At 32.0% G+C, this 9,929-nt stretch overlaps 1 long non-coding RNA gene across 2 annotated transcripts; it reads right to left on the minus strand.

Annotated features, from left to right (window-relative positions):
* Nucleotides 1-2,066: 2,066 nt before the first annotated feature.
* LOC133801781 (uncharacterized) lies at nucleotides 2,067-8,417 on the minus strand. Of its 2 annotated transcripts, XR_009876968.1 has the most exons (4): nucleotides 8,398-8,417; nucleotides 6,643-8,181; nucleotides 2,559-5,818; nucleotides 2,067-2,218 (listed from the first exon to the last, which is right to left on the minus strand). It is a non-coding gene; the product is annotated as an uncharacterized LOC133801781 (long non-coding RNA). The 2 variants fall into 2 exon arrangements; XR_009876967.1 differs by having other exon boundaries at nucleotides 2,559-8,181.
* Nucleotides 8,418-9,929: the final 1,512 nt, after the last annotated feature.

Consider the following 9,929-nt stretch of genomic DNA (forward strand, 5'->3'; position numbering starts at 1 on the left):
ATCTGTACAACCACCTGAGATTGGAAACAGGTGGGAGCCATTTACGAAAGATTTAGGAGACAACATCCTCCAATATTTGAGGGAGGACTAAATCCGCTAAAGGCTGAATAGTGGATGAGTATGATCACCTCCGTCCTGGACATTATGAGGGTGAAAGGTAATGACAGGGTGGCCTATGCCACCTACATGCTTCGTGAGAATGGCTGTATTTGGTGGGAGGTGGCATCACAGACTCGAGATGTTTTTGCTATGAGTTGGGATGGGTTCAAAGTTTTGTTCAACCATAAATATAATAATGGTGTCGTTAGGGTGGTGAAGGTGAATGAGTTCATTGGGTTGGTTCAAAGTAGCATGACAGTTACTAAGTATGCCCTGAAGTTTGACAGGCTGGCAAAGTTTGCACCAGATTTAGTGCCTACAGATGTAGCTGGGTAGGGCAGGTTCGTTCAATGGCTTAATGCTATGATAACCCAAGATGTGAAGTTCAAATCAGTACCTAGGGAGACGACTTATGAACAGGTGGTTAAGAAGGCTCTTACTGCTGAGGAGGCAGCGAATAAGATCTGGAGGGAGAACACTGCGAGATGGGATGTTCACAGGGAAATGCCTCCATATACAGGGTCTGGTATTACTGATCGAAAAATATGTTTATCGTTGTCTAGCCTTATACCTCTATTATGCTAATTAGTTGAACTAATTGGATTGAAGTTAATTATATGCTTTTGTTGACATCTATGCTTGTTGTTTACAGTTTTCTTGTTGGGCCTTGGCTCACGGGTGCTACATGGTGCAGGTAAAGGCAAAGGAAAGTTGGACAAACCGTGGGTTGGAGAGCTTTGGGGGCAGAGTGTACATCATCAGCTGCTCGACCGCCACGACTGAGGAAATTTACAGGAATTAGATCTCTAAACTGTATTTTTCCATTTAGACTGGCTTTTTGTTATACCAACTTTTTAGGGTTGTTTTTCTGCCATATAAGTACTATTTTTGGGATCCCATGTATGAAATAATATTTTTAATGAAAATTAACCGTTTACGATCAAAATCTTTTAACCCTATCGTGTTAGTTGACTTTAGAAAACACATTTATGTTCAAACGACTTGATTAGCAAGTCTTGCACTATTTTAAACACATAGTATAATGCTCTTGGTTATCCAGGGCGTTACACTTTTTAGAACAATACAATCTAAAGCATTAGAAGAAGAAGTAGCTCGCCTACTTAAATGCGGATTTATCAAGGAAGCAAAATACTCGATCCGGGCTGCTAACCCTGTGTTGGTACTGAAGCCATGCAGGAAGTGGAGAACTTGTTTCGATTTCTCTAACCTCAACAAGGCTTATCCCAAGGATTATTTCCCACTACCAAGAATTGATCAGTTGGTAGATGCCACGGCCGGTCATAAACTCATGTCTTTCATGGACACAAACTCTAGGGATAACCACACTAAAAGAAAAAATACTTTCAATAAGACCGAAAAAGTATTATCAAATATATACCATAACACTTTTTGATGTGTTAAGGAAAGTGGTGTTATAGTAGGTCGGAACACTTTGCATAACACTTTTCCATAGTTATAGACATATGTTATGGTATAGCCTACGATAACAATTTTGTTGTGTTATTTTAATAGTTAGATAAGTATTTCATTATGCTATTTATAAATAGATTATATAACACTTTTTTGTACTTATATAGTAGTGTTGTGATACACTTTATAATAACACACTTTCTGAATTATAGAAAATAGTTTGCATAACATAATTTTCTGCTTTTAAACCAGTGTTATTGTAAAAGATACAATAACACATTTTTTGTATTATTCTAATATTTGGATAAGCTTGAATTATTATTATATAAACCTATACATTATAATCTTTTTTTTTATTGATTTAATTGAAACTCGCTTCATTTAATATACTTAAGGCACCCTTAACATTGTACAAATATATTTTTGAGTACTAATTATATGGTTCATAACACATATAACCAAATAATTGGGTCAAAATACATTTAAGATTATCTTAAAAACAATCCAAAAAGTCTTAAGATATTCAACAATGCCTAATTAACATAAACAAAATATTCTCACAATAGTCAACGAAATAGTCTTAAACAATTGCATATTCAAAAGTAAAGGTAGGAATTCATGATCTTCCAAATGTCAGCACACCACAGCCTCCCAAATCAGATTTTCTTTTGCACATCACTTGTTGAATCTGGCAAATAAAACATAAAGAAAAACTAATGAGGTTATAAAATATCATATCATTCATTTAAAATAGTCAATAATATCATGACACATAACCAAATTTACAATAATTGAGTTTGAATAATAAACAAGTTATTTTATTACACACATTACTACAACTATCTATACTTAAGTGACCTTAGAACTTTAATTAAATGGTGCATATTATTACTTCAAATTGGCCCCGTTATCATTTTGTCTTTCTCATCTTCCCTATCAAATAAATCAAATAATACTATCATAATCTTGGATTGTATATCGATTAATGTTGAACAAACATTTATATAATAAAATAACCAAATAAATACCTCTTGGAATAACCTTTTGAGAAGGCCATGCAACTATTGAACCAAAAACTTCTCATATAGTAAGCATCACATAGTTAGGACAAAATAAATAAGCACCAGGCACAACAGCAACATGAACCCATACACGCATAAAATCTGGTCCAAGAGGAATTTTGTGCACCTCTGAGTCTGGATCACTAGAATCCCAACGACCTTCCGCAATTGATATAAAAAAGCTAATCACAACTCATATGTATAATGTTTTATTATTTAAACCCTAAGGTTGGGGACGTGAAAACTACCCTTATTCACACCCCAGGCGAGATATCTATCAATATAATCAAACCAATTCAAGCAAACACAATTTATTTGAAAGAAGATAATACATAATTCTAGATAAAATCTGACATCATTTCTCATCTAAAGGTTACCTAACCATTTATCAATACCAAGTAAAAAAATTCAAGCAACACACAATAAGTTGCTTGCTTTGGAGGAGTTCATGTGGCTAAGTAATAGATATAAATTAAACCCTAAATATATATATATAGTTAGTTGCGGCTTCAATAATCTTGTGGTAGTTTACTTGCTTTGGAGGAGTTCATGTGTAAAATGTTTGTGTCCACATATCATCAAAGAGAATAAAGAATGAATGAACTAAACTTTATCCAAATATATGCAAGTGATGTTTTTGCTGTTTTCTTTCTATCATGAATCATTGTTGGAATAAAAATTAAACCTTTTTATAGGATGGAAATGAAAATAGTGATTCTTCTAAAAAGAGAAATAGAAAAGCGCAAGAGGTCCAAGACAAACCAAACAAAGCAGGCTTCAGAGACCCATCGGTACCAAAATCCCCAACTGTTTCAAATGATTCTTTGTTTTTGTAGTTTTAAAAGAAAAATTAGGATAAAGACACCATATATTGCATATGAATTCCCCTATTGAGTGCTGACAAAGTGAAGAATAATTTTACAGACATTGTCATAACTGTTTTGAGTTCCACTGTGCTTCATGAATGCGATTTTGTTCTCTTAACAGAAGAGAAATCTGTATAGAAATGGGATATATACTCATTCTTAAAAATTCCTTGAGATGAAGTAGATTAAAAGATTAATACAAAGTTAAAATTAAATGATACAATAAGCAAAAAAAATATGTTATTTATTAATTTTTCGGTATATATGGTTATCATATTATTATAGGGACTAAGGAAAAGAATAGTCGAAACTGATAGTATTGAATAAAAATGAAGAATCATCATTCAGAATGTGTTCTATGTCGGCAGAAACAAAAGCATTTCTAAATAAAAAAGAAACCAATAGAGAGCATAAGACCATTAGCTTGTCTCAGCAATAATACTTTGAATCTTTTAAGTATTGCAAAATGTAGGCCTTAGATTGTTAACCAAGCAGTTCCAAATTTTTCTGAAACAAAAGGAGAAAACATTTGACCATTGGATCCCCAACAAAGCTATGAACTTAAGCAACAAAATTATTTCATTATCTTAAATAGAGTCATAAATGTAGTAACTAATTTATTTCATTGTTTAAAATAGTCATAAAAGGCAGTAACTAACTTATTTCATTGTCTCATATTGAGTCTAAGAGCATGTAAGTCTCACAACATAATATAACAGAGACCTCAAAAGCCATGAAATTAGATTAAGAGCAAACCAAAGACAAGAAAATTATTCTTGAAGTTCAGTGCAACAAGATAGATTACATCTAATACCCTTCAAGGATTTCAGTTCTACACTTATAAAAAGAAACCAAAAGGTGTGCAAATGCAAAGTAACAAATGATCAAATACCATGGCTACAAACTAAAAGAAAACATTAACTAATATATTAGAATATATATATATATATATAACTCTCTAGCAAGAACACCAAGAAGTACACCCTTCTTTTCATACAAAATCCATTCTTGTACTTATTATCTTTCTTAGTTTCTTTCCCAAGAAAAAACCCAGATTCTAAACTTTTGCTATAAAAAAAAACACAAAAGTGTCCCTGTTGATGCCACAAGACTACTTGAAAATTACCAACATTTTATGTTCCTAAGACTACTTTGGCTCTAGTATATTATGCTTTCCAACAATTTCTCTTATATTCAATGCACTCAGAGTAGTCTCTGCAAATGCACTACTCTATGTACATAATATCAAATAAATATCTTAACCAGTTAAATAACTTTATGACATTAATTAATAATATATATATATATTAATATTTTTTGCAGCAATAAGATATATATGTGACTAAGAGCCATTACAAGACTCCACACTTGCCTCTACAAATTTAAGGACTAGAGTGCTTTCATAATGGCTAATATGCAATATTATAAAGTGCTTTTGTTTACTTTATTTGTGAAGTCATGGGCATTTCCACAAACTATTTAGTACATTCTAAACAAGAAAGATCAACAAAATAAATATGCTAATAATTAAGTCAAAATGTAAATGTGATGAAATTTACACAAGGAGATTATAAAAAAAAATATCAATCTGAAAAAACATAACACATTCTTAATAAAACAACCAAGACACATTCGGTTCCTATATATACAGAACTTCATATCTATAATATTGAGTCTTGACTCTTGATTTTTTAGAAATTGAGATATATATTGAGTATTGTGTATACATTGCTTTGGTCTAAAGAGTATTATATATATATTTAAATGGAAGAGAAACTCCTAAAAAATAAGTTATGATGATAAAGCTTGACTTAACTCCTAGAAAACTATTTATATATAAATATATATTTAAAATATGTGTATGCATACGAAAATCAAGTAAACTAAATAACCAACCAACTATTATTCTTGTTATTGAAATTAGTACAAACTCCAAGCATAATACACAGAACTCAAATTTCTGCCAACAAACCCAAATTTAATATCTGCATTTACCATTGAACAAAAATATCAAGCTTAGATTTGTAAAGTCTCTTAAACAAAAAAAACAAACAAAAAAAATCAACTCTAAACAACTGCATGTGTATTCTTGCTTGGAAAATGTGAAAAAACAAAATCTTAAATACTTAATTAATGCCCCACGTTTTTATGCCTAAAATGCCAACATAAAATCAAACACCTCACTCTCATAAAATGCCACCTACGAACAAGTAGCAACAAACAAAGAGTAATATGTCACAAAACAGCCAAACAAAATAAAAGAAGATGGAAAGAACATACCAAACTCAGTGAATATTTTCTTTGGCATATGAAGGAACTCCCAACAGCGTTGCTTAACTAATGGTCTCCTTGTGATTTTTCCTACAAATTCCTTTATTAACAAATTCCTTAAAAAATAGATAAATAACCAAAACCTCATAACAACACCATAATATATAGAAAGAATCATTTTTTTAGTAGCGGCTAAGATAAAGCAAAATAGAACAAGAACTAAAATCAGACCAAAAAAATGTAACTTCTCAAAAATCATTACGAAATAAGACCTAGGAGAAGTTAGTCAAGAAAAATAAATCCATGAGAGAGGTTCATTATACCATTTGAAATAAAGAACGTAGAGAGAAACAAAATAGAGATGGAGTTAAATCTTCTTATTTGGCTAAAATGAAATTATAAAGAAAAAGACAGTGATGTAAAACTTTTAATGACATGAGAAAGAATAAAATTTGATTTTGCTTGAACATAAAATAAATTGGAAATGAATTGTTCCATACAAAGCATAGAAGAACGAGAGTAAATAAACACTAACAATAATGCCCAATAATAGATCCGACCATAAACAAATAAGTAAATGAAAAAAGAAATAAGAAATTAAGAAGGAAAACTAATGACTAGAACTTATAAAATAGAGGTTTTTAGGGAAATCATTTGAACATATAAAAAGCCCAATCAGCTAAAATCTCACAAATCAAACTAGTACTACAAAATATGTTATAATTTTATAGAATCACTAACTGCCACAAATCTAAAGCTAGTGAGCACCATGACGTGAGGTGGATATCATTTAATGAACCAAAATATAATGACCAAAAAATAAAAAATATAATATTGTCTCTGTATAGAACAACCTACTCATGAAAGAGGGGTTTTGGAAGAGAAAATTGAAAGAAAAAAAATGCTTAGCTTACCTTCTAAAGGTTTATCCTTTTTAGACCTTAATCTTTTTCTCTGCGAATCACTTGCTCAATCATCTTTACATATATTCTTCAAAGCTTTAAAGTAGAATATATCAATCTCAGAGAGATTTGTTGCAGTAAATAACTAATTATAGAAATAACATAGCATATCAATCTCATTTCATTTTTGTTTGATCGGTGGACCAGTATATTTTTATATGTTATGTATGTTTCAATATTATGATTAATGCTTTTCTTTGATCGGTACACTCTTTACTATAACTAATTATTGATGATAGTGGTTAGTCTAAGCAAAACCTAAAGATTTCAAACAGTTTTTCAAACTTTGAGCAACTATGCCTGAACTCAGAAGAAAAAAAAAATGACCCAAATGATAGCCAATACTATTATACAATTGGACATATAACAACAACACACATGCATGAATTAAAAAAGAAAATAATATATTAAATATATAGTAATACCAATCTAAGCACTTATACTTGTAAGCAACAATAAACCTTTTTACAACAGAAATAATGAATAAAAGAGGAAATGGATGCATTGAAAAGAGTTTTAAAGATACCACATTTATAAATAAACTTTTACCTTAACTAAAGAATTTGCGTGTGTATCAAAAAAGCTAATTCAAGAAAACACTAACAAGTGAAACCATATAGTAGCAGTAATTGGAAATGTTCTGCTAGACTTAGATCTCCACATAAAGTATAATTTTGACTTTGCATAATGAAACTAATGTGAAAAAATATTGTTGAGGATTGGTGTCTCATCTAATGTGCACAATAACTATTTAACAAATCAAAGTAATGATCAACAAAAATATCAAAGAAGAGAGAAAACAAAATAAAATCACCCAAAACAAATCTAAAAGGATACAAGAAAAAGGATAAACCTAAAATATGAGAGAGACAAGATGCGACTCACGATAGAAGTTGTAGCGATCATAAGGTGAGACGACTGATATGGTGATATGGCTCCTAAATATTTATATATATAAAGATATTAACCTTTGAGCCAAAAAACTATATAATTAACCATATTACACAGAAACATATAGTAATTTCCTTCAGATTCTCACATTAAATTATCACGTTATTGCTTGTTTTTCTAAATCAAAACAAGTTGCTTTTGATGAACAACCAGCCAGCTTTAAATAACAAAATAATGTTAATAGAAATCTATGAAAACACATAGAGATTAATTTATATGCGTTCATCTATATAAACAAAAATGGACAGAGATATGATTATACCAATCGTAAAAATTTAATAAACATATTAATAATCAAAGCCTTATCCACTGTTTATGTATAGACGATTAGAATAAAAAAGAAAGAAAAAAAAAATGACTCAAACATAAAAAATAAGAAAAGAAAGTACCCAATTAAATAGTTTGGCATACTCAGCAAAGACTTCACCACAATGATCATAAGCTTCATTCAAGTGATCCTAATTGGCAGTTCCATCAGTTTGGATGGTGGGTTGATTCAAGGTCAACACTTCTCTCTTTGGGTTTCCTCTGCTCTCTAATCTGCTAAAAGAAAACAAAATAATAATATTTCAGATTAAATAGGCGAATACAAGACCAACCTAAGAAAATTATCTTAATATCTCTATATATATGTGCGTGTGCTTACAAATTCATATGGATATATGCTTGAAAATTATACAATATAACAAATAGGTTCAATCTATGAAAACCAATTTCTGCAACTAAAAAAATAAGATGTCGAAACCATTATCTTACCACTCCGTGTCCATGGCAAAGAGCCCTTTCACCCACTGCGAACCACCGCACATCATCGTTGTGAGCCACTGCACGCCGCTATGAGTCTAGTCATGGTCACCCATGGATGTGAGAAAGGAGCATAGAGGAGACATGGAGCTTGAGAGAAGATGGTGTGAGAGAAATAGAGAGAAAGATGAAGGGGGTGGCTGAGAGGAGAGAGGCACATATACGAAGAAAAAGACATTTAGGGATTTTTTCCTTTATTAATAATTTTTAATATAAAAAGTTTTAAATAGATAAGAGAGAAACTGAGAGAGAAACATGACATATAAATGTTGATGCCCAAAATTTTGAGTCACCCGCTCATGGTTTTTTTACCAAGCATAATACTGCTTTTAATTCTGTTAGATTTTAGTGTTGTCCTATGCCCTTTTTGGTGTAGTGCCAGATCGTGATGAACCATGTAGACCACGAGCATACCAGCTTCATGACCGAGCATAACGAATATTGCTACAAAGTTTTACCATTCGGGCTGAAAAATGCCAGAGCTACATACCAACGGTTGGTCAACAAAATGTTCGATAACCAGATCGGGAGAAACATGGAGGTGTATATCGATGATATGCTCGTCAAATCAAATATTTACAGTAACCATGTATCCGACCAGAAAGAATGTTTTGGCATATTAAGAAACTACAACATGAATATGAATCCCCAGAAGTGAGCTTTTGGAGTTGCGTCGAGAAAGTTTCTGGGGTTTATAGTCAACACAACGTGGATAGAGGCGAATCTGAAAAAAAATTAGGTTTTTGTTAGAAATGCCTTTGCCCAGGTCATGTAAGGAAGTACAAAGCCAAACTGGAAAAGTGGCGGCTTTAAACCTCTTCGTTTCAAAATCCACTGAAAAGTGTCTACCAAACTACAACTTGCTCAGAGGAAACAAGAAATTTGAATGGACCGAAGAATGCTAACTGGCATTTCACAACCTGAAAAGACACCTAGGTGAACCCCCCATACTATTAAAACTGACATCCGGAGAATGTCTATTTCTTTACCTAGTCGTGACAGAAAATGCAATCAGTGCTGTGTTAGTTCGAGAAGAAAATTGGGTGCAGAAACTCGTATACTATGTAAGTAAAAGACTTCTTGGAGCTAAATCACGGTACCCATTGATAGAAAAGCTTGCATTCTATCTCATTTTGGCTTCAAGGAAGCTCAAACCATACTTCTAGTCCCATTCTATTCATGTCTTAACCGACCAACCTTTAAGGCAGGTTTTTCAAAAACCTGAAACATCGGGATGTCTATTGAAATGGGCCATCAAAATCAGCAAGTTCAAGATATTATACATTCCACGGATAACAATCAAGAGCCAAGCCCTTGTTGATTTTGTGGTCGAGTGCACAATTTTTCAAGACGAGCATATAAGGGAGCCGGTGCAAGAATTATGGAAAATCTTCATTGATGGATTATCTAACAAAAAAGGATCAAGAGCTGGGATAATCTTAATCTCACTCGAAGGACATCGATTCCATACAACTGTCAGGTTC

Source organism: Humulus lupulus, chromosome 9 (assembly GCF_963169125.1).
Source record: "Humulus lupulus chromosome 9, drHumLupu1.1, whole genome shotgun sequence".
Classification (NCBI taxonomy): Eukaryota; Viridiplantae; Streptophyta; class Magnoliopsida; order Rosales; family Cannabaceae; genus Humulus; species Humulus lupulus.